Raw genomic sequence first — 26,742 nt, forward strand, 5'->3', positions numbered from 1 at the left:
TGATAAGCATTAATAACGTGTGAAAAAAATATTGTGCTGTTTTTCGTTTAAAAATAATGTTTTAAAAAAGATTGTACTGTTTTTCGTTTAAAAATAATGTTTAAAAAATTATAAATCATAAAATAATGTGTAATCATGAGAAGCAGTTATAAAACAGTAAAAGTCTCCGGGCGCCGCTTATTAAACGTTCTTTTTCTCCGGCGCCCTTTTTTCCTGTCGGGCGCCCATTAAACGATATTTATTATGGGAGTGAATGGCGGCGCCCGATTTGTCCACTTGCCTCAGGCGCCCGAATTTACTGTTCCCTGCCGTGACTGTGGTATTGCCAAGAGCTGGTGGGATTGCCATGAATAGGAAGAAGATATTATTCACTGAAGTAAGTTGTCCTAGGTACAAATCCTGAAACAAAAGTTCATATATTACCCTTATTTTGCAATGATTTCTTTTCTTTAGAAATATAGTGATAGATTTAGTCTCTTTCCAAGCACCAATGTTTTCTTAAAGGATAGATGCAAAGTGTATAAAAAAAACGACTTACCCGGGGCTTCCTCCAGCCGCTGGCAGCCGATACATCCGTTGCCCCAGCTCCGCTTACATCCGCTGGCCCGGGGTCCCCTCCGTTGTAGATGCTGACGCACATCTACTGCACCTGCGCGAGAGCCACTCTCGGTCATGGTAACGTCATGTACACAGTACACTCCAGACGTTGTCAGCGTGATTGACAGCGGCGCCCATGCAGGTGCAGTAGAGGACGACCTGGCGAGGTCATCTTCTACAGCGGAGGGGACCCTGGGCCACTGGCTGGGAACGGAGCTGCGGCGAGGGAAAAGGACTGCTGGCAGGTGAGGTCGCCCCCTTCTGATCCTCCAACGACCTTCGCCTCACCACCCCACGCATCTCCCACTCCCATGCCGCCTGCAGGATTTCTCAAGAGCCGCCCCCACCCTCTGGAACGCCCTTCCACCACCCATCAGACTTGCTCCCTCTTTCAACACATTCAAGCAAGCCCTCAAAACCCACCTCTTTATGATGGCCTACCCATCTCCTACCAGGGGCGAGCCTCGGGTGCCTGGCACCTGGGTGCAAGATTTTCTCTGGCGCCTATGGGAGTGGTTAAATTAACCGCGCCCAACCACATAACCACACCCATGTCCTGCCTAATCACACCCACACCTTCTACCTCTTTACGCATGCATGTGATACCCATTCCTACCCCTCTTCCATGGGCTTGCTCCTGGCTGGCTTTGGCTTCCTGCGAGTCTGCTAGTCTCTGGACTGACTCAGGCTGAGAGGCTCTGCGAGTGCGACGCAGTCACACACTGCGTATTTATGGCTGCCTGCGGCCACCCTACTCTCGCTCGCTGACGTCGGCTCCTCCCCCCTGCCAAGCCCAAGGTGGGCTGCCTGTATCTTTCCTGTTGCGCCACACAGCCTGCCAGTGTTGCCAACCTTTCACGTTATTTTTTACTGACAAATACCTAAAAATTTACTAACAAAAGATTATTTTTACTGACAGAATTTCCCCACTAAATGCACATAAGAGACAGCTTTTCCCCATGTAAATGCACATAACAAGAGACGGCTTTTCACCAGTAAATGCACATAACAAGAGATGGCTTTTCACCAGTAAATGCACATAACAAGAGACGGCTTTTCACCAGTAAATGCACATAACAAGAGACTGCTTTTCACCAGCAAATGCACATAACAAGAGACTGCTTTTCACCAGCAAATGCACATAACAAGAGACAGCTTTTCACCAGCAAATGCACATAACAAGACAGCTTTTCACCAGCAAATGCACATAACAAGACAGCTTTTCACCAGCAAATGCACATAATAAGACAGCTTTTCACCAGCAAATGCACATAATAAGACCGCTTTTCACCAGCAAATGCACATAATAAGACAGATTTTCACCAGCAAATGCACATAACAAGAGACTGCTTTTCACCAGCAAATGCACATAACAAGAGACAGCTTTTCACCAGCAAATGCACATAATAAGACAGATTTTCACCAGCAAATGCACATAATAAGACAGATTTTCACCAGCAAATGCACATAATGACAAACAGCCAGTGTCCCCAGAATATATAGCCAGGGATATATGTCCCCAGTATATGTAGGTAGGGGTATATGTGCCCAGGATATGTAGCCAGGGGGTATATGTGCCCAGGATATGTAGCCAGGGGGTATATGTGCCCAGGATATGTAGCCAGGGGGTATATGTGCCCAGGATATGTAGCCAGGGGGTATATGTGCCCAGGATATGTAGCCAGGGGGTATATGTCCCAGGATATGTAGCCAGGGGGTATATGTGCCCAGGATATGTAGCCAGGGGGGTATATGTGCAAAAGGTGGATCAGCGCAACACCAGGCCGCCTCCGAATGGCCTCCATCAGAGATGCGCTGAGCCCCCCCAGGAACTACAAACGCACCTTGAACCCAAACAGAAGCTCTGCATATACACCAAAAGCATGGCTGTTAAGTGGGAGCAGCTGACCAAAAACGAATTACATTAGTACATAGCAAGGAAATGAGCAGCGCTACTTAAAAACAGACTAGTGCCTACCTGCAAAAGAGTGCAAGCCCCACTTGTGGGGAGGCGGCCTGGTGTTGCGCTGATCCACCTTTTGCGCAATTTTCAATTTTCGATTTTATTTGATTAGCCGCACCCAGGCTATGCATATACATAGGTTAGGATTTAGTTAGTGTTAGGCCCCTCCCATGGAGGATTGACTTCTTCGCAGTGGGAGGGACGAGTACTTAATAGGTTGCATGCAAGCTGTTAATGGAAACCAACATCCTCCTCTAGTGGTAGACAGGTCATGTGTATGCTCGGTGTGTATTCAACCCCACAAGTGGGGCTTGCACTCTTTTGCAGGTAGGCACTAGTCTGTTTTTAAGTAGCGCTGCTCATTTCCTTGCTATGTACTAATGTAATTTGTTTTTGGTCAGCTGCTCCCACTTAACAGCCATGCTTTTGGTGTATATGCAGAGCTTCTGTTTGGGTTCAAGGTGCGTTTGTAGTTCCTGGGGGGGCTCAGCGCATCTCTGATGGAGGCCATTCGGAGGCGGCCTGGTGTTGCGCTGATCCACCTTTTGCGCAATTTTCAATTTTCGATTTTATTTGATTAGCCGCACCCAGGCTATGCATATACATAGGTTAGGATTTAGTTAGTGTTAGGCCCCTCCCATGGAGGATTGACTTCTTCGCAGTGGGAGGGACGAGTACTTAATAGGTTGCATGCAAGCTGTTAATGGAAACCAACATCCTCCTCTAGTGGTAGACAGGTCATGTGTATGCTCGGTGTGTATTCGACCCCACAAGTGGGGCTTGCACTCTTTTGCAGGTAGGCACTAGTCTTTTTTTAAGTAGCGCTGCTCATTTCTTTGCTATGTAGGGGGGTATATGTGCCCAGGATATGTATCCAGGGGTATATGTGCCCAGGATATGTAGCCAGGGATATATGTGCCCAGGATATGTAGCCAGGGGGTATTATGTGCCCAGGATCTGTAGCCAGGGGGTATATGTGCCCAGGATATGTAGCCAGGGGGTATTATGTGCCCAGGATATGTAGCCAGGGGGTATATGTGCCCAGGATATGTAGCTAGGGGGTATATGTGCCCAGGATATGTAGCCAGGGGGTATATGTGCCCAGGATATGTAGCCAGGGGTATATGTGCCCAGGATATGTAGCCAGGGGGTATATGTGCCCAGGATATGTAGCCAGGGGGTATATGTGCCCAGGATATGTAGCCAGGGGTATATGTGCCCAGGATATGTAGCCAGGGGGTATATGTGCCCAGGATATGTAGCCAGGGGGTATATGTGCCCAGGATATGTAGCCAGGGGGTATTATGTGCCCAGGATATGTAGCCAGGGGGTAATATGTGCCCAGTATATATAGCCAGGGGGTATATGTGATCAGTATATGTAGCCAGGGGGTATATGTGACCAGTATATGTAGCCAGGGGGTATAGGGTCCCCGTTTAGGTAGTGAGTGACAGGAGCGCACCCAACCCTCCCCTCTTGCCGCTGCTGCCGCCGCTCCCCCCTCACCTTGCAGCAGCTTCAGACCTCAATCAGCGGGCGACCCGACCAGTAAGAAGGCGCCGGACGCACCCGCTCTATATGCGGAAGTGATGTCACTTCTGCATATCAGTGCGGCGTGCTAGGTCCTAGCGCCCGCCCGCCTGATCGAGGTCTGATGCGGCGGCGCCGGCGGCTAGAGGGAGGGAGGGAGCGGCGGCCACAGGGGGAGAGCGGCGGCCGGGCGGCGCCTCTCAGAGGCAGGCGCCTGGGTGCCTTGCACCCGCAGCACCCACCCAGGCTCGGCCCTGCCTCCTACCACACAGTAACTCTCTACTGAATATTTCACAGCCCCACCTAGTGTTTACACCCCACCCTTTAGATTGTAAGCCTCTGGCAGGGTCCTCCATTCCCTAGTGTAATCTACAGGATCATGTGCTCCTGTCCTATGACAGCCTGTACTTGTATTACTGGGCCTACCTAACCAGCCCAAAATCGCATGATCATGTATCTTGTACAATTTTCATGTATAACTTTGCTCTATGTTGTATAACTTCCTTATGTCTGTCATCCTTGTATCATTGTATATATTTATTGCCCAGCACTGCGTAATATGTTGGCACTTTATAAATACAATAAATAATAATAATAATAAGCCCAAGGTAAGTAGAATTTTGTTTTTTAATCACCTCGGACCACTCCTTTAAACAGTACTCTTTTATAATGGGTAATCCCTTTCAATTCAAAGCTCTATCCCCCCCCCCCGCTAGGACCGGCGAGTCTCAGCAGCAGAAACTCACCTGCCTCCTGTAAAATTTAGAACTCTGAAACGCCACCCCTCTCCAGCAACAAGACAACCGCAGCCATCTTTATCCAAAGTATTCCGAAGCATTCTATGCAGCTTCCTAACACGTTTAAAACTCTAAAGATTTAGAGTGAGCAGGTGAGTTACTGCCACTGACACCGGCTGATCCATGCAGGAGGGAGTAAAGCTTTGCATTAAAGATTTTTTTCATATTATAAAATATGTACTCTTAAAAGAGTAACTGCATAAAATCAAAAATCAATTATCTATTTTTATCTGGTAAGCAAATAATAAGTATGCTAACCAGGCAATCCAAAAGTTAAAAATCACTCTTAATTTTCTTCTCAATAGAATATCATTTACCAGGTTCCCTGGCTCTTATTTGGTACATCTGTCGCAAAAGAGAAGTTGCAGGGCATGCTGTTTTTTTTTCTTCTTTACTTTCCTCCCCTTTTCCACTTAGATATAACTAATGCAGGCTGATTGGCTGAAGTTTCTTTCACTCCCGTTTTCCCCTCCCTCACATCTGTTCCTCTCTGATTGGCCGATATTTCTTGTGCTGAGAAGCTGAGAAAGTGACTCAGCTGAAATCTAATCCATACAAATAAACCAGGTCTGCAAAGGCACACAATGATTTGTCACTTAAATACTCAAGCCACCAGCATTGTAGTCTACTAGCAAAATTTTCATCGGGAACGCCGCGACGGGAACCGCCAAATAAATGTATCCCCTCTTGGTACAGTATCAGAGATATCTACTGTGATCGGAGCGTGATCAGAAATAACCATGTCATGCATTGAGGCCCCTTGAAGTCTCCCCAAGAGTGCATTTTTAATAAGAAGCACATCTATGCGAATAATGAGTATATTCCCAAGAAGGAGGATTCAGGAAGCACCAAGAATCAGTGAGGCTGGGGGCTTCCATAAGTGTGGCAAGTCTTCTATTATGCAGTCTAATCTGAGCATCCATATTAGATCTATCTTCGTCAACTGTCACTACCGAGTTCAAATCTCCTCCCACTATGAGATTGGGCAAAGCAACCTTAGAAACCCTGGAGAGCAGAGAATCAAAAAAAGTCTGATTTTGTTCATTAGGACCATATACATTCCAAATAACAAAAGTATCACTGGCAAGTTCAATAAATAACAATACCCATCTGCCATGTGGGTCTGTGTCACACGTCAGCACTTCCGCTTGCAAATTTTTGTGAAGGAGGATTAATACACCTGCTTTCCTGTGTACAGCCGAGGCCCCATACACCTCACCAACCCATTTTTTCCTCATATAATTAAATTGGTGTGATTCAAGGTGCATCTACCAAAGTAAACATATGTCAGGGGACAATTTTTTAAGATGGTTTGAACTCGTTATTGTTTACCTGCAGACTGCAAACCTTTAAAGGACTTCCAAGGCCAGACATGAAAAAATAGATAATTACCTGAGTGCTTTTTAAATACATGGAGGAAGTCATCGGCGCCCTTCGTTCAATTCCGCAGCAATTATTCACTTAGAACTGGCCCCAGGTCGGGTCCCGACCCCACCACATGGGTCGTTTTATTATTCCCCTCCAAAGATGGCCTCTGAGCTGAGCCACGGCCGCGCAGTACGCATTGATGTAAATGCGGCTGCGCAGCTCTCAGCCCTCCTCCAGCTGTGCCCGATGGATGCACAGGAGGATGCGGGGAGCAAGTACGCAGCTGGAGGAGGGCTCTAAGGTCTAAGAGACATGCAGCTATATGAAAGAGTTAGGCAGGATCTTCTCTAGCAGGGATCAGACTTCTGTCAGGAGAGGAGCGTGGAGAAAGTTGCGTGTTCTTCAAGTTGTTGCAATTTATAGGCAGCCATTAAGCATGTCGGAAAAGTCAAGGTACCTAACAAGCACCATACGAGGGGAGTCATGGGACTCAGTGATCCATCTTGATGGTCGCGATGACCGAACAACGCTGATCAATTTTCTTGAAACAATGTTAGACCATGCAGTGAAAATTATCATTTGTTGCACAAAAAGTGTCACCTGAAGTGGTTAATCCTTCCTGCTTCAGGGACTATCGGTAGCGCGCGACACCTGGCTCAGTACACATACATGTGGCTTAAGTGGTTAAAAGGTATTTTTATTGATAAGGTGTGAAAATATCACTCATGAGAATACTTAGGGGACAAGGTGAATGGTATATGGGCTTAGAAAATGTAACTTACAACAAACAGCCAAAAATTGATTTAGTATAATAGGGAACTATTATATTGAACTTTATAATAGGGAACTAACTACATATTTTACTTTGTTGCCATTGAGAAAGCCTTCAACAGAATACAGAGAAGAAACTTTTGGCAGATTCTGGGAGAAAGACATGTTGCAAGAAAAGCAGAAAATAAGTGGTTGGTGCTGGAATGGGGGCTGGAATGGGGGCCATGAACAGTAATACCAGCAGAGGCGTATCTAGGGAAAACTGCGCCTATGGCTGACACTGAAATCCACCCTGGGGCACCATCCAAAGAATGTAAGGTCTAGTTTCAGTTGAATTGGTTGTATTTAAGTTCAAGTAAGGCATGGCCGGTAAGGTTGAAGTATGGCAAAAGCCGGTACAAATCCCCAAATAAAAATTAGGCAGCTTGTCACTCCAAATAATGAAACCAGGAAGCAGAATCCCCCGGATAAAAAGTAAAATCTATATGGAGAATACCAAGGATGCTATGGAGCATTGACCCCAGGACAAGGTGCCCATGGCACGTGCCATACCTGCACTCCTGTAGATACACCTCTGAATAACACCAGTTAGCTTAAATCAACCTTGCCTACCTGGGCTGATAATATTAATAGCCTAAATCAGGAAGCTACAATTGACCTTATATTATAGTAGGCATTGAATGGAGAATGCCTCAAGTCAGCCAAATTCTGCAGTAATGGAAGGGCTACCAGTGCCCTTTGGAATGGTGGTGACAGTCATAAACTCTAGAAATTAATATCAGACTTGATTTAGTCCTTTGGTCTCCATGTTAAAGAGCCAAACTCAGGAGAACATCGAAAGACTACCTAGATTGCTTAAGTTTGAATGAAAAATTAAGTTTTCTTTGTTTTCTTATTGTCCACTAGCAAAAGTTCCTCAAGTTTCGTAGTTTAATTTAGGAAGTGGGTACGTTTAGCTATTTCTGGGGCTACCAAGATTAACTTTTAAGTTATGTATCTTGAATGGTTAAGAAACACACTCACACATAACACACAGAGCGTTTATAAATTATGCTTACGAAAAGTGCATGCAAGTATTATTAACTTGACTAGACATTCAGTGTTCCATGAATATGGTTTTGCCGAACATTGCAAATTCGCAAAACATCACCTTCTGGTGTGGAAGCCATCAGCTCGAAATAGAAAAAGAAAAGAAAAAGTAACCCATAAGCAGCACTATTTCATCGCTAATTGAACTCCGAGAAACCTGTAGGTGGCGGCGGAATTATAAAAAATATAGATGAACCCTTTTTCCTGGCTGCTCCTTATTCTTGAAAAGTTGAGAATTGAAAAGCCGGGAGACTTCATTACTCACTGTTTGGATGGTCCTAGAAGACAGTGGCTTGGTCAAGCTACATTATTTATTTTTTTTAAGTTTAAAAAATAATATAAAGATGCATCGTTATGCTGAAATATACGCTAACAAAATCCCCCAGCAGCCGAAATAATAGGATGCATTTTTTTTGCCACAAGATCACGGCGTGAGAATTTCTTTTTTTTCTACTGGAATATATTTTAACTTTTAATTTCTGTGGGATTATCAGGTGTGTGTTATTATGCACATTAATTACGAGGAGTCTCACTGTTGCATAAAACATCGAACTCCAAAAACTTTTCTGTTAGTATTAAGAGTCAGCAGTATGCATTTACCCTCAGGTGTGCGAATTTTTAATAACACTTTTCCCTTATTTGTCTACCTGATTCCAATTTTATTTTTGTTAACCGCTTCAGCCTTAGAGCACATGCCACATTTCAGCGCTGCCTCAGTTCAAAGATTAATCACTTGTTTTATTCTTTATGATATCTCAGTTTGAAACAGTTTTCTTTCGTGACCAATTGGGTTTTCTATCAGTAGCAAAGGTATAGAAATTTAGACTTGCATTCAATAGAGAACTTGAGAAGAAATAAATAAATAAAAATACATTTGAAAAATGTAAAAAAAATGGAATACTTACTGTAACAAACTGCATAAAAATGGCCAAAGGAATCCAAGCAGCAAAACAGAATTCCTGATGACTAAACATAAACTAACTAATTAACTAACTAATTAACTAATCAGTTGTCTAGTCCTACTGAAGCAGAAGCAATGATACTCCTATGGGGCTATTACATTGATCAGCAGTAATGCACTGCATGCGTTACTGCTGAAAATTTACTTGGGAAGTGAGGCATGCTTGATTGGTACTGTCTGCTTCACTGTATGGCCACAGCTCACTGCCAAGGCATGATGCAATCTTTTAGTACCATTGTGGTGCGACTGAAGAATAATCGCACCACAATGGATTTAGCACAGTGTGTAAAAGCTAGTGTTAAAACTAACTGTACCGCAAAAGTTTGCATGCGGGGATCAGTCTGCGCAAAACATTTTGCACATTAACAGGGATGCCGCGTGTAGGTGGGTGTGGATCGTTTTCCCTGGCGGTGGCCATGCTTAGGGGGGGTCGCCTGCACTTCTTAGCTCCCCCTGGGGTGCAGCCGCAGTGCCTCTAAGCAGTTAGAGTGCTTGGGGCTCTGTTCATGCGGCTCCCCATTTAATGGAGGCATGGGTGGCCTACCCGGGTGCACCTGTTAATGTGCAAAATGTTTTGCGCGGACTAATCCCTGCAGGGCAAAATTTTGCGGTGCAGTTAGTTGTAAGAACCTGCATATTCTTGCAAGCGAAAGCAAATGCAAATTTGTGCAAGCTGTGCCTCTTAATTGTGCAGACCAGGCTAAGTTTGCAACCAGATGAGTCAGGTTTCTCGAAAATCTCGAAAATCAAAGGCAAAGCTTAAAGCGGGATTGTCACCATAAAAATCTAATTTCAACAGCAACTGGTCTGAGTGTATTAAGTGATAAAGATGCTAATCCTGCATTCAAAACTTTCAAAACGTTTTCTGCTGTTATGATTCGGAGTTATCACATACTTAAGGAGCACTCGCCCTTTAGTAGTCAGTGCCAAACAGTTGCATCCTAGGGGATCTTTTTATCTATAATATATTCCTCCTCTTCCATTTATTTCCCTGCCTAGCTGCCTATCTGAAACATGATCCCCTGCTCACTTGTGTATTATAAGCAAGGCTGAGGTGACTCAGCGAATAGAGGAGAAAATAAAAAAAAGTTAAGGGAAGAAATGACATCAGTATTTAGCCTCAAATTGTGGGCAAAAGACATAGTTCCCACCAGGAACAGAATTCTCTTCATTTACTATCTAAAATTCACTGAAATCAAAACATGGACAGTACAATGCATGTGTTATGTAAGTAGATCAAGTATTTATCTACTTATACAGTATATGTGTTTTTGTAACTTGGCATAGTATGGCTAATCCTCCTGCTTTAAGAGTAGCATGGGGCATCTCTTCTGAGAAGACAATCCTCTGCACATCTCCAATGGCCGGCACGTGGTTACCTCGGCTGCAAAAGGTGGGGCGCACAAGCATTGAGCTTGGCTGTGGCAGGATCATTCACCATAAATCTTAGTGAGGATCCTGCGATGAGGCACACAGATTACAGTAGGGATCATGGCAGAGGCAGAGGCGAGAGAGGCTCCAGCCTCAGGGCGCAGTGTAGGAGGGGGCGCACAACTCACTCAGCTTTCATTCCCCATTTGTGTTTGAAGCAGCGAGAAATATGAAAAGGGAATACATGGCAGTTACTGCAAGCCAGATAACTAGAGATTAAGGTGTGTGTGTGTGTGTGTGGGGTGGGGGGGGGGGCTGGGTCATATCTTAGTCTAATAGCAATCAATGTGTGTCAGCTGGGGTGGGAGGGATGGAGGGGCGCACTTTGGTGTCTCAGCCTTGGGTGCTGGTGGACTTTGTCCCAGCTCTGGTAGGGATGTGTCATATAACCTCCAGTTCATGTCTACAGAGGTAATCCAGTCCTGGAGGTAATATGCAGATAGTCAGCCTTGAAAATATGGAAGATAGCCTAGCTTCCTCCTGTGGATGAGGCAAGCACATGAAGTGGAGAATCCTTTGTAGATACGCATGAAGTTTTTTTAGGAAAGGAAGAAAACAATTCTGGGACAGGGGCCATCTTGTTACGGACCTTACGGTATCTTCATTCCTCAGTTTTAGGGCCAGTTGGGCAGTGGGAAAAAGTACGGTAACTATCCACATTTTTATGTATGGGATAAAACTATACGTACAATTTTTCCATCCCAGCGTTCCTCCTGAATCGAAAGAGAACATTCCCTTCAGGGGTTGATTTGCTGCTTGGAGTTTAGTCTTAGTCAGAAGCGGGTTGCATCAGATCATAACTTAGGCATCAGAATATTACGGATACACAAATGTAAATGAGCTATAGTGTGTATTAAGTAAAAGCTAAAAAAAAGTGCTTTGATAACAAATTCCCATCATCTTTTTTCCTCCCCAATTCTTCTTCATCGCGGCACCCATATACATTAATGTAGGCGTCTTCTCGCCTGGCGACGTGCGCCTTATGACTTGAGTTACATGTTTGAAGATGATGTTCGAGACGCAGCCAGAAAGTAATTTGTACATTCATCTGGGTTTTAGATGTTTTATTTAAAAAAAGTCAGGCTTGATGTATAGTATTCAATTTTATTTTGTTCTACAAATTTTATGAATGATGTCTGAAACTCCTTAAACCCTTGTGAATGACTTCATTGCCGCCATATTTTACTGAATCTCGGAACTCACTCTTGCATTGCATTAAACGCTACTGGAAGAGTAGAATAATTTGTACAGCGAGGTGGTAGATGAAGTTGAGCCTGGTAATGTGTAAGGAGGCGAAGAGTAACCGAAGGAACTTTTGGAATCTTGGACTACTTTGCAGAAGCCTAAAGTCCATTCTGTTTTGATACCTTGACAAAGGGGACCCGACGTGGCCCCAAAACAGTCGTTGGGTTCTGTGAATGGACATCTGTTACGTCACATAAATAAACCACGCTTTATTCTTTACTTGAGTGTGTGGACTCTCTGGTTTGTTATATGGTAATCTTGGACTCTATACCTATTATTCAGCCGCCAGGAGTTTTGGGGCCTGGGGAAAGCCAATATACGGCTTACCCTGCTCCTGCACAAGTCCTAGCAGCATTACTTCCTATTCCCACTCCAGGCCACCATGAATAGTAGGGGAAAGATGTAATTCAGCTGCCAGCTATTGGTGGCGGCCGAAGTACAGTGTTTTTTAAGTAATCTGTGCTCCGTCTTTTGACTTTGCCCAAACTACTCACTGAGCTTCACATTAGCCGTAATTCCTATTACGGTCTATGGTGGTGCCGGCTGCGGCCAAATCTCCTGCTCTGTTTTAACAGCGTTCGTCTTGGACTCATCTACAGAGACCTTCAATGTCCAGACTAGTGATAACTTTAGAAACCTTACAAGATAGGCCTGATTCTTTCAAGCTTACATATGAGTAGCAGCTCGTGAAAAAATAATTTATCTGTAAAAAATAACTTATACACGGACAGAATTCTCCTACTGTGGTACTACTTCATTTTTCATAGCGAATAGCCATTTTTGTGGACATATTCTCTATCAAGAGTCTCTCAAATACAGTAGAGAACTACAGTAACTGAAAATACTTGTACAATTGTCAATAAAATATGGAATTTATGATATTGTGAAATCTGTGCGAGCAATCATTTCGTTTTTTTTATATGGAAATTTTAAAATATGTTGTAGTTTGTGAATAATAATTACCGTATTTTTCGCCGTATAAGACGCACTTTTTCTCCCCCAAAAATGGGGAGAAAAAGTCCCTGCGTCTTATACGGCAAAGGCAGGGAATCCCCGACCTCTGAACGCCCGCCGATATGAACCGTCGCCACGTCAGGGATTCCCTGCCTTTGTGTGCCCGCTCCCCTGTGTGTATTTTCACTGCACTAATTGTAGCAATAGTTCAGGCAGTCATATTCCAGGAGCGTCTTATACATATACCCATATTCCAGGAGCGTCTTATACATGTTCTCCCCCAAATGGTGCCATCCAGTGTCCCACAGGTGCCCTCCTGTGCCCCACAGGTGCCCTCCTGTGTCTTTTGTAACAATAGTTCAGGCAGCCGGTGTTCCAACTAACTAGCATACATTGACAAAACGCCGGATCACATACCATATGGCCGCCGGGATCTGTGCGGTGTAATGCCTTCTCCCGTGCTGCCTCTTCTGCCCCGTGTTCCCTATGTCTCTATTACCGCTCTCCATGTGCGTGAGTAAAATATCGGGCACCCGGACTTCCGTACTGCATGGCCGCGAGATCACAGTCTGTGCGCGGCTAGCTCGATTCAAAGGCTTGTTCTGATGACGCAATCAGAACGAGCCGCGCACAGAAGACAGGACTGTGATCTCGCGGCCATGCAGTACGGAAGTCCGGGTGCCCGATATTTTACTCACGCACATGGGGAGCGGTGATAGAGACATCGGGAACACGGGCAGAAGAGGCAGCACGGGAGAAGGCATTACACCGCACAGATCCCGGCGGCCATATGGTATGTGATCCGGCGTTTTGTCAATGTATGCTAGTTAGTTGGAACACCGGCTGCCTGAACTATTGTTACAATAGACACAGGAGGGCACCTGTGGGGCACAGGAGGGCACCTGTGGGACACTGGATGGCACCATTTGGGGGAGAACATGTATAAGACGCTCCTGGAATATGGGCGCACCAGGTTATGTATACATATATTTTTTCCCTGGTTTGTGCCCTCTAAACCTGGGTGCGTCTTATATTCCGGAGCGTCTTATACGGCGCGAAATACGGTACCTTTTAATGTTCATTAGATGATTTCACTCAATACTTAAACTTGAACTGAAAATAAACCTAGAAGACAAACAACTATATGGGTTAGAAGCACAGGAATATATACAGTAGAACCTCCAAGTAGTCTCATATTCCTATCAATTTAAGGCCTCTTGCACACTACATGCGATTCCGATTTCGATTTTTAATCGTTTTTCACATGTGATTCCGATTTTTAATCGGTACTGCATGCTGCGTTTTTTTCTACGTTTTTCTTTTGTTAGCATCCAGGGAAAATCGGAATCGCAAATCGGAATTGCAAATCAGATTTGCAGTATGCAGTGAGGCTAAAGGGTTGAATTGTAACTGATTTTCATTTCAGTGTGATTGACAATCTGCTTCATTCAGCTGCCGGCAAATAGAAATAATGATAATTTTAACTTTTCAGCTTTCTTTTGTTATCAGCAGTAGTTGCTCATCCAGATAAAACCGATTTGCCTCTGTTTATTCCTAAAGGAGAGACTGCTTTATTTAAATAAAGCTAACACCAGCTCTATTAACACTTTGAATGCAGAAAATTTAACAAAAGGGAATACAGGCAGGTTCTAAGTAGGCTTAATACTATATGTACTTATGTTTATCTCATCATGTTCCATGTTGGTTCATGTAGGCTTTAAAGGGGCACTATGGCAAAAAATTGTAACATTTAAAATATGTGCAAACATATACAAATAAGAAGTATGTTTTTTTCCAGAGTAAAATGAGCCATAAATTACTTTTCTCCTATGTTGCTGTCACTTACTGTAGGTAGAAATCTGATAGAAATCTGACAGAACAGACAGGTTTTGGACTAGCCCATCTCCTCATGGGGAGTTCTCAGCAAGGCTTTTAATCTTTATAAAGATATTCCCTAAAGGCCCGTTTCCACTACCTACTATAATTGACAGCAACATAGGAGTAAAGTAATTTATGGCTCATTTTACTCTGGAAGAAATGTACTTCTTATGTGTATATGTTTGCACATATTTTAATTTTTTCGGCATAGTGCCCCTTTAAGCTTGGAATTGAGACATCTCAATATATAAAATATTTAAAGGGGCACTACAGCGAAAAACTGTAAAATTTAAAATATGTGCAAACCAATACAATTAAAGAGAACCTGTACTGAGTAAAATTATTTAAAATAAACACATGAGGTAACTTCAAATGAACATTACATAGTTACCTTGCCATCAGTTCCTCTCAGAAGCTCACCATTTTCTTCTTACAGTGATCCCTTCCAGTTCTGACAACATTTTGTCAGAACTGAAATATATCAGTTGCTGTCAGTTATATATCAGTTGCTGTCAGTTACAGTTGAGAGGAGAACTGATGTGTCCATGTTTCCCTATGGCTCAAGTGAGTGATGTTAGTTTAACAGTGTGCTGACCAGGAAGCTGTTATGGGGTAATAGCCATTTTCAAAATGGAGGACTGAGAATTCCATTGATCACAGTTAGAGATGGGCCGAACGCCGCCGGCGGGTCCTCCAGCAGTGATGTGTATTTCACTCAATTAGGTGTGGCTCCAGGTATTAGAGCTTTTGAAACATTTTTTCTATCATTTTTCCAGTTGATAGAATTTTTTTAAACTTTCAAAGTTCGCCTCCCCATTGAAGTCTATTGCGGTTCGCGAACTTTTTCGCGAACCGAACCTTTCGCGGAAGTTCGCGAACAGGGTTCGCGAACCTAAAATCGGAGGTTCGGCCCATCTCTAATCACAGTGGACAAACAGGACGCAGGAGAGAAAAAATAGATTGATGAGTACACTATACAGGAGGCATGTATGACTTGTGTATGTTTATTTTGACTTTTAATGTTCAGTTCAGGTTTTCTTTAAGAAATACATTTTTTCCAGAGTAAAATGAGCCATAAATTACTTTTCTCCTATGTTGCTGTCACTTACAGTAGGCAGTAGAAATCTGACATAAGTGACAGGTTTTGGACTAGTCCATCTCTTAATAGGGGATTCTCAACAAGGCTTTTATTCTTTATAAAGATATTCCCTAAAAGGGATTTATACAAAGATGCTGGCCAACTTCCCTGCTCCCTACACAGTTTTTTGGCAGTTGTACAGAGCAACTGCCATTCACTAAGTGCTTTTGAAAATACATAAATCCCTGAGAATCACCTATAAAGAGATGAACTAGTCAAAAACCTGTCACTTCTGTCAGATTTTTACTACTTACTGTAAGTGACAGCAACATAGGAGAAAAGTAATGTATGGCTCATTTTACTCTGGAAAAAAATGTACTTTTTATTTGTACTGTATGTGTTTGCACATATTTTACATTTTACAGTTTTTCACTGTAGTGCCCATTTAAAAGAATAAAATGTATTTCTGACTAATAATTTGCCCTACTGTGAAATAACTCTATCCACCTTAATAGATTTAAAGAGGAACTCCATTGAAAATAATGTAATTTAAAAAAGTGCTTCATTTTTACAATAATTATGTATAAATGATTTAGGCCTCTTGCACAGTGCATGCATTTCCGATTCAGATTTGTAACGATCGGTGGGCGCAGAGAGTATCTGATTACCGGTGATCTGCAGTATCGCCGGAAATACAGATATATACCAGATTATAAGTGATCTGCAGTCTCACCGATAATCCGATATACAAACTAACCTCTGTTCGCCTGAGTAGAGTGTAGTGTTTTGGTGTAACAGTAACACTAGGAGGCCTAGGCCTCAGTGCAGCAAGGAGAACTGCACGTATTCCTTCCGCAGACCTGAGCTCTCCAAGACGGGAGGAGTCAGACTGACAGTAGGAAGGAAAGTCCGAGAGTGACACTCAGGAAGAAGTGTCACTAACAGGACTGGGAACCGCCTCCAATCGTGAGGTCGGTTCTCGAGGTCAGACAAGCCAGGTCGTACACACACGGACAGATAAAGTACAAATACAGTAGGCAAAGGCGGAGTCAAAGTACAGGCAGGGTTCGGCAACGGGGTATCAGATATATCGGGGTACAAAATCAGGAGGCAGAAACAGAGTCTTGGAACGAGCCGAGGTTCGGCAACAGAGTATCAGAAATATCGAGGTACAAGGTCAGAGTTCAGGAGGATAGTCGAGGCAGGCAAAAGTCATAACATATAATCACAATCAAACTAGTACTTTAGCTATCAAATATCTAGCTAAGTGTAGGATTACAGCTCCAGCTGGTCCCGGCACACTTCAGGATCTGACTACGGATCTGGGTGCTCCCACGTATGTGATCGCACGCCAGACAAAGAGCAAGTGAACAACCAGCAGTATATATACTCTAGGACCTTTCCAGGACCTCCCTAATTGCTGGTCCAATGAGAGCAGTGGAATTTGTCAGCTGACCCAGCTGGTCAGCCGACACCCTTCTAACTGCTATTTAAACTCTGCCTTTCTGCTCGCGCGCGTGTAAGTCTGAATCTTGGTGGACTATCAGTCCCAGCCACACCAGTACTGTCATGCAATGTATCTAGTGCGGGGGCCGCCTCTGATGCGGATTCCGCCGTTCCCAATGCGGATTCCGCCGCACTGCCTATGCGGCATGCAGCGTTTTTTCCGCGTTGTGACGCCATGCTGGGCGCGGAAACAGCCGCCTCACCTTGAGAGACGGCGGCATTTCCGCGTTTCCTTACAAGATTCCACTTTTTAATCGGTTTTTACATCCGATTCTGATTTAGATTTTTAATCTTTACCGCATGATGTGTTTTCTGATCCGTTTTTCTGTTGAATGTATTCAGGGAAAATCGGAATTGAAGATCGGAATCGGAAACGGAATCGGAATCAGATTTGGAAAACGGATTTGCAGTGTGCAGGGAGCCTAAGTCAGTGTTTGCCCATTGTAAAATCTTTTAAATCCCTGATTTACATTCTGACATTTATTACATGGTGACATTTTTACTGTTGGCAGGTGATGTAGCTGCTGCTTGCTTTTTTGGCAGTTGGAAACAGCTGTAAACAGCTATTTCCCACAATGCAACAAGGTTCACAGACAGGAAACTGCCAGGAGTACCACGGTCCTCAGAGTTTCTTGTGGGAGGGGTTTCACCACAATATCAGTCATACAGCAATATTTATATAATAATTTCCTTATGGCATTGTATGCCCGATAACCTCAATAAATTGTTCCCAGATACTTATCCATTATGCTGGAGGGGCTGTGGCTCTTGGGGTTCCTTGGAGCACATCTTTTGGTACTATCTCAAGATTCAACCCTAAAAATAGAGAAATAGAGTAGAAATTCTGCAGTGTATTAATTATTAATCAAACTGGGCTCACAATTACCTGGAAGCTATGGTTTGTGTGCTGGTCTCCACTATATTGGGCCTATTCCCTCATAAGACATCTCCTTCTCAGCTCTGCAGGAGGACTCTTGTGAGATTGTCTGTAGTCCACATGCAAAGTCACTCTCAAGAACTATTTCTCTATTCTCTTAAAAGACACCCGAGGTGAAAATAAACTAATGAAATAAACAATTGTATCTATTCTCCTTTTCCTAAAAATGACTTTTTAACCTCCTTAGCGGTATGCCCGACACTGTGTCGGGCATAGCGCCGACTGTCCCCAGGAGTGCCCCAGTATAATTTTAACAGATTGCATGGCTGTAATAGCTTCAGCTAGCACTAGGCTAGCTAATAGTGGTGGCTGGCATCCCCCCGATTACTGTTGATCCCCCCGATCTCCCGCTAAATACATTACTGGATCCAGTGATCACGCAGCCTCCCTGCACATCTCCGGTCCTCTCTATGGTCAGTATCGGGTCTGTGCATGACGTCATGTTCGATCCTCCCCATAGAGATCGTTGGATCCAGGCTGGGTAATGTATTTAGCGGGCGCTGTACATGCACATGTCTATCTCATCATGTCACATGTCACCTCGGGTATCCTTTAAATTTTGCATGCTCTCATCTTTCCTACTCTTCTACCTCTGATGTTGTTGATGTTTTGCAGTTATTTAAGACAATGTGCATTTTCATGTATGGCTATATGGTTGCCAGCTGAGCTGTACATTTCTTTGGTCAGAAGACAAAAAAGAATAGTAATAAAAATATACGTGTACTTGTAAAAGAAAAAAAATGTATGGATAGAAGCACAAACCTCTCAAAATAATACATCTCATATGATTGATGGCAAAATGACTTTATTCCACACTAGTGGTAGCTAGTAGGTAGTGTGTTTTGTGGTGCTCGCCTGCTCTTTCAAGATACTGTATAAAAATGCTGTACCAATACTACAATATACTAAGAGGGAAAAGAAGAGAGAGAGGGAAAGGATAACAGTGGGCAGAAATTCTCTGACTCCTCTACCTACAAAAAGCTCCTCAGGGGAACATCTACGTTGAGACCCTGTGGATGTAAAGATTGCAAGTGATACATCTACCTACTCATTGGCTTCAACTGGTCAATGACCATTGTGCATAGCCCACACCTGAGTTCCTCCTGAAAACTAAAAACTGCAGCAGCAATCAAATTCCACCAACAGAAAGCTCTGTTGCTATCAACAAAAGAAGAAAAAAATAGTTTGTGTGCTAAGTTGTATGGCTCTGCAGCTAGCTATTAAAGCTGCAGAGCACTGAATTGTAAAACATCGTCTGGTCACTAGGGGGGTGTAAGCCTGTGGTCCTTAAGTGGTTAAAGAATCTATGGATACAACAACGTTTTTTGATTAAGAAGATACTGATTGGGGCTGTATCTGTTTACCTCTAATACCAAGATAATCCAATAAGGGACTTGTGCACCGGATTGTTTTTTCAGGCATAAGAAAGTCCGCAAGCCACCCCATACTTGTCCAAGAGCCTCCACATATGATGAAGTTGTTATACAACACAAACGACTTTAGATCTACTAGGTAGAGGTTGTGGTCTTCGTGGAGTGGAACAATTTGACTTAACACTGTTCCAATCGCCTTTTAAAACCTAAAGACTTGACATCTACCAAGGTTCCATGGAATCCCTCACATTGGAGGGAAGATTCCTAACCAAAGGCTGCAACTTATGGTCAAGATGTTTCACCAACCGCCTCACATGGTCAGGCTATTGTGGAGACTATATGTCTCCCCGGGTGTCCCTTAGGAGATAAAGTGAATTGAATGAGGGCCATTATGTCAGTACATGTTTTTAAACTACTACATCACTAAAAAATTGTAAAATGTAAAATACATGTGTACAGATACTTAGAAAAAGTACAAAAATGCAATATAAATTCTTTTTCTTCTATGCTGCTCTAACAGTAGGTAATAAAACGCTAACAGGTTTTAAACTATTTGATCTCCTCAAGGGGATTCCCAGTATTTCCTAAAAAATCTATATGAAGATGTCGGACAGCTTGTTGCACACTTTGTATCCGTTGGACTGAGCAACTGCCATTCAGTAAGTGTTTTTGATTATTAACAACTTTCGCCTTTTGGACGTGGCTATTACATCCAAAGGGCTTTTACTGCTCTGCTGCGCACGGCTGCTAGCTCCCGTGCCGCTGCTTGTTATCCCGGAGATCAATGAATATGACTACAGTTCCCATTCATTGATCTAAGTCCCCGTTAGAAAGACCGACGGCTTCTTTTAGAAGCTGCGATCAATCTAAAGAAAAAAAAGTTTCCCTTCCTCCCTTCACTTCCTGTAAGTGAGAGAGCTCGCTTACAGGACTAAAAACAATGTCTTGACTATGACCATCTAAATACAATTTATTACATTTAAAATTAACTGTTTACCCCCCACACTCCAAAAAATTACCCAAATATTTTTTTTAATTAAAAAAAAAAAAACACAAACAAACCAACAAAAAAACATAAATAGTTACCTAAGGGTCTGAACTTTTTTAATATGTATGTAAGGAAATATTACTATTATTTTTTAAATTATAAGCTTGTAAATAGTGATGGATGCAAAACTGTAAAAATGCACCTTTATTTGCAAATAAAATATTGGCGCCATACATTGTGATTGGGACATAATTTAAATTGTGTAATAACCGGGACAAATTGGCAAATGAAATACGTGGTTTTTATTTATGGTAGCATGTATTATTTTAAAAAGACTCTGTAACAAAATGTTCAGCCTTATTTCTCCTATCCTATAAGTTCCTACTCCTGTTCTAATGTGCTCTGGCTTACTGCAGCCTTTTCTAGTTACACCGTCTCTGACATATCTTTAAAAGTATCTAATCTAAATTCCTTTGTCAAGCCTTGTTGAGCCAGGGGAGGAAGGGGCTGCCTCTGTTGTAATGGGGACACATTATGCACGCCCCCTCCAGATTCAGTCCCGTGTGCTCTGCTTATGTATCACAGACAGCCTCTGTGCTCTCAGATTTGCTCTATGAGGCTGCCTGTGTGTCTGCCAGGGGAGGAAGCTGCCTGTCACATGCTTCACATGCATAAAAGCTGTGACCAGTGCAGAGCCTAATAATACCAGAACGGAGGAAACAACTGTGTTTGCAGAAGATTAGGATTATCACACTTCAGCAGCACAGATCCTCAGCAGGAACAAGCAGACTGAATGAATGTACAACTTACGGTTTTGGCGGCCATTTTCTTTGTTTACAAAAACACTTTATAAAAGTGTTTTTTTATGGGCAGAACAGTGGCAGGGAGTGGCAAAAATAACACAGAGGGGACAAGGACAAGGTGATATGTTTATTTTCATTAATTTTTTTGGATACAGATTCTCTTTAAAGTTATAATGGCCGAAAACTGAGAAATAATGATTTTTTTTCCATTTTTTCTTAATATTTTGTTAAAATGCATTTAGAAAAAAATAATTCTTAGCAAAATATACCACCCAAAAAAAAACCTGATTAGTGGCGGAAAAAACAAGATATAGGTCAATTCATTGTCATAAGTAGTTATAAAGTTATTGGCGAATGAATGGGAGGTGAAAATTGATTAGATGCATACGATGAAAAATGACTGAAGTGGTTAAGAAAACTAATGAGGAGATGGACTACTTTATAATCTGTCAGACGTGTCATATTTTTACTACCTACTGTAAGTGACAGAGATGTAGGAGAATGTAAATTATTGTGTACTCTGGGACAAATGTATGTTTTATATGTATGCATACACATATATTTTAAATTGTAAAATATTTGACAGTAGTGGCCCTTTAACTAATCTCTCTAGATACATTTTTAAAGTGGACCTGAACTCTAGCACTGGACACAAGGGAAACACAGATAAATTCATCCTGTGTGTGTTTAGAGAAAAGAGCCTGTCTAATTCCCCCTCATCTCTAAGTAATCACAAGTGTAATTTGAGCTTTCAGCTGCACAGAAATTGGTCAGTCTCAGCAGACACGGCTAATATGTAAACACAGGAAGTTAACCCTTTGTCTGCTCCCATGAAAGAAGGCAGTAGACTCACTGCAGATGTATTGCATGAGTTCTTTAAGCTGTAACTAAGAAATATTTTTCTTTAAAGGAACACTGCCAAACCTAGTGTTCTAAAATGACAATGTACATATGATGTCTAAGTAGCTGTGTAAACATTTCCCTACTTTTCATGTTAAAAGCTTTAATTCATTGTGTGTAGATTTGTCAGACTGCAGAGTCTGGCATCAGGTATCACACACAATTACAAATTTATGTTGCACATAAGATACATTTCCTCTGCTCTATGCAGACAGCTCTGTCAGAGACACAGGGAGCTGCCAGTCAGAGCTTTCTCACACACAGGGTTAACAGATGTAGTGTGAGGGAATCAACCCTCCCATCATGATTAAGATTATGAAGTCCGTCAGATTTGTCAGATTTGGCCGTCAGTGAAACGTGAAAGGACTTTGATAACAGTAAACAAACAGATAAGCAGTGAAATGTACACACCAGCACTTCTCAAAAAAATCAGATCTCAATTAAAGAAAACATGTTAATCGATAGTGTTCTTTTAAAGGTTATTATGCTGTTGCTTATCTTTTAGACCATAGAGGAAGTTCTGAGTTCAGGTCCGCTTTAAAACAGGTAGGCATTTTATTTAGGGAATGGTGTTTTTTTTTTTTTTTGCTGACTGGGAGGGACTTGAGCTAGGAGTTCTTTGTTTTTCTATTGTTACAATTTCTCAACCCTTGCGTAAATGGAACAATATTTAGTTCTTTTGTTTTTTGTTTTTTATTTTAGCAAACACAATTCACAGACAAGCCGTGAAGAGCTGTTACACCGTCTCTGAGAACTCTCTCGTTCCAGAATTACTGGTGTTTGCGTTTCGTATCTAATACATGAAGTGGATTCACTCCCATCTATGATTATACGCATCGGGAGAGTCTACTAAGCCCTAATTACCTCACTGAAAACAAAGAGAAAAAAAATCAATTGTTTTGTTACTTCCTCTATTTGGATTTTGCCAATTATCCAAATGTTAACAATTTGCCGTTTTCCATATTACTGCAATATTCAATCAGGCGCTTTCTACAGTTGCAGCAGGTACCGCAAAGAAAGAAAAAATAAAAAGGGATGATACGTATAATTCCAAATGTAAAATGTGTGTTCTATGAAAGAAATGGGGCAATACAGTCTTAAGGAATGAAATCCAATAATTTATCATTAAAGTGAACCCGAGGTGAAAATAAACTAATGAGATAAACAATTATATTTATCCTTCTACTCCTAAAAATTACTTTTTTTTTAAAATATCCCAGGTTTTTTTTAATATTGAAACATTTACAAAGTAGGTTGAATGTTTTACTGTCTCTAATCAGTGGCAGCCTATTAAGTGTCCCAGAGTTAGAAAAAGGTCAATAGTTCATGTTCATTTTATCTCTCTCCCTGTCTCAGAAGTTGTATTCTGCCAGAAAAACATGTATGGCTGTAATTTGCTTATCAGTGCGTATATACTAGAATACAAGTCGACCTCGCGTATAAGTCGACTCGAATATTTGAATATTTGAGGTATGTAAGTGGCTGACTCAGTCCTAACTTAGACAGGAAGTGACTACAGTCTGACCCTCACTGATAAGAAATTCTGTTTTTTTTTTCACCTCTTTCTTGCTCTCAGAAGCCATTTTCTGCTAGGAAAGTGTTTTAAAGTTGGAATTTCTTATCAGTGAGGGTCACACTGTAGTCATGTCCTGTCTGAGTCATTACTGAGTCAGCCACTTGCATACTTGATATTTAACTCTTTCAGGCAGAGAAAGAAAAAAAAGAAGACAGCATAGTTATTTGTGTGCTAGGCACTGTGCATACACATGTGTATCTCATCATGTCACATGTCACTAAACTGAGAAGGATGTGGATTTTTCCTTTTAAAATAATACCAGTTGCCTGACTCTCCTGCAGATCCTGTGTCTCTAATACTTTTAGCCACAGCCCCTGAACACGCATGCAGATCAGGTGCTCTGACTGAAGTCAGACTGGATTACCTGCATGCTTGTTTCAGGTGTGTGATTGAGCCACTACTGCAGCTAAAGAGATCAGCAGGAAGCCAGGCAACTGGTATTGTTTAAAAGGAAACATCCATATGCCTCTCAGTTTATGTTTTCTTTAAGTGAAGCCAATAATTCCTCCAGTCCCCCCAAGAGCAGCAATTATTCACTCCCCTTCCTGCAGCCCAGTATTTCCTTCCCGCCCCCTTCCTTAATTTTTGTGGCCAGGACTTTCAGACCTGTGCTTTCTGGGCATTTCCATTATCAAGAATGTGTTCACTTACCATTGGGTAAATTGCTGCGAATGGGAATGTCACTATTAGCACACACATTACTCAGTGTGCTCCTGACTCGTGTATAAGTCGACTCCTATACTTTTATTTAGTGAGTCAAACCTACATTTCTAGGCTTATACTCGAGTATATACGGAATATTCCCAGCAAGGTACCGACAAGACAGAAGCTGTCACTTCCATGCCTAGAAATTAACTCTTTCAGGTAGCAAAATAAAACAGGTAAGACAGCCAGGTTATTGATATGTTTTGTACTGTACATATACATGTTTATCTCATCATGTCACATATCGCTTTGGATACACTTTAAATTTAATTATTTATAATACAGCCCTAGTTTATATGTTTTTAATATAAGCAATAAGTTATCTTAAATTATTGCATGAAACGTTTTGAAAAAAATAGTATCATTTTTGCCAAATAAGTACGAAAATACCAGCTGTATCAATTTATATATCCTCATTTCCTCTTTAAGCCTGGTTCAGGGCTGGTTCACACTTGGGCACTTCTCAGCGCTTTGCTGATCGACGGCGTTCTTGGTATGCCCCTCATAACTCTATTGGTAAAAGCCACGCCTATCTGCTGACTGATAGCCTATAATGGCTGTGAGTCTCTATTGGCTATATTGGGGATGTGTCACAAACTATGTCCTGCTGCCATTTCCTGCCTGCTGGTGGTGGTATTAACTTGGACTGCCCTGGACATTCATTGCTCCACCAGCAGAGGGCTCTAAGGACATTACATTATCCTGAACCTCCACCATCCACCAGCAGGTGGCCTGTTACTGCCATTGCAAATACTTGCAGTTCCCTGTTTGGCCTCTGGATGGCTTCATGGGAACTCTGGTTGAGACTTCTCACCACCAGCTGCATCCTGTGGTTACTAATCATATGGTCTATTTAAGAACCGCCTCTTCCTCCAGACAGTTGCCAGAACTTTGTAGCTGCTTGCAGACTTGAGTTGCTGGACATTACTGTTCCCTGTTTACCTGAAACTTGATTGCTTGACTTCCTGGTGTTTGATCTCTGCTTTGTAAGACTACCCACTTGCCTGCTGAATTGTGTCCTGTGCCTGATTGTACATATTTGCTTGTGGTATATATCTGTAAATACACATTGCTTGTAAATAGTTATTTAGTTAGTTAAGGTTTTGTTTGTATGTGTGTACACTGTTGTTCTGGTTTTTGGGAGAATCACTGTATATATTGTTTTTGCATATCGTGTGCATTTAATTTGCATTGATGTTAGTAAGCATGTGTTTCCACTTTATTTGGTTTGTTTACCTGAGATATATACAGATTAGGCAATGGTACTGTATGGACAGGGTTGCATCACTTTAACACGTGGTGAAAATATTATTTTTAATGCCCTTGATGATCACTCTCTATACATGTAAAATGATGAAAAAAAGACTAGAATTTTGTATTCATGTAGATTTTATATAGCATTTTGGTGAGTAGGGCTTTTAGAAGGGTTTTCTGCAGGAGTGAAGCCTCTTGCCAATCAATAAAGTGATAAACATATCGTACTTTGTCATTGATGTCAGAGACGGCAGCTGTGGACTTGGATCGCGATATGCACATCTGCAGGGGGGTTGATGGGAAGAGTTAGACTGCTTAGCCTCCAGCAGGGATGTCCAACTCCAGTCCTTGAGGGCCAAATCCATGCCAGTGTTTAGGATGGCCAGAAAAATTGAGAAATGTCACTGGGAGGGAGAAGGCACCCCAAAATAATCATGGATGTAATAAACATAAATCCTACCTCTAAGAAGGGGCAACGCCAATATAAGAAAGAAATTTTAATAATCAGACACAAACGATAATGTGTTTTGAGAAGCACAGTCCGCTTCCTCAGATCAAATAAAGCAGTGTCTGGGTAGCCAAGGTGCAGAGCTTGGAGCGTCTAAAAGCTTTATTTGATCTGAGGAAGCGGACTGTGCTCCGCAAAACGGTAATCGATTTTGTATCTGCTTATTAAAATTCCTAAGTAAGCCATTTTATGTTTATTACATCCATGATTATTTTTTGGGTGCCTTTTCCCTTCCAGTGATATTGTTTACAGCCCCCCAGCTATTAGAGGTTGCTGACAATTATTTGTTTTGTGTATCCAAACGATAATTTTTTCTGGCGTGAGATCCCTAAATTTGAAGACAAAGAACCCGAGTGGGGATGGGATTTCCTCACTGGTTTTTATACGGTGGTTGCTGGTCTTGCAACCCACCTTTGTGAGTACCTCATCACTTTGTATTTATCCAGAACTTGGCATTAATATACTGCACCATAAGGGATTCCTGTTCTCTCTCTGTGTTTTTCCTGTATCCATAGGAAGTCTTGGGACTC

The 26,742-nt window shown here is 42.2% G+C and overlaps 1 protein-coding gene across 19 annotated transcripts in view; it reads left to right on the forward strand.

Annotated features, from left to right (window-relative positions):
* The window catches only part of LOC137539170 (uncharacterized), an 892,710-nt gene that overhangs the window by 118,073 nt on the left and 747,895 nt on the right, over positions 1-26,742 (forward strand). The window lies entirely within an intron of this gene.

The sequence above is a fragment of the Hyperolius riggenbachi genome, chromosome 11 (assembly GCF_040937935.1).
Source record: "Hyperolius riggenbachi isolate aHypRig1 chromosome 11, aHypRig1.pri, whole genome shotgun sequence".
Classification (NCBI taxonomy): domain Eukaryota; kingdom Metazoa; phylum Chordata; class Amphibia; order Anura; family Hyperoliidae; genus Hyperolius; species Hyperolius riggenbachi.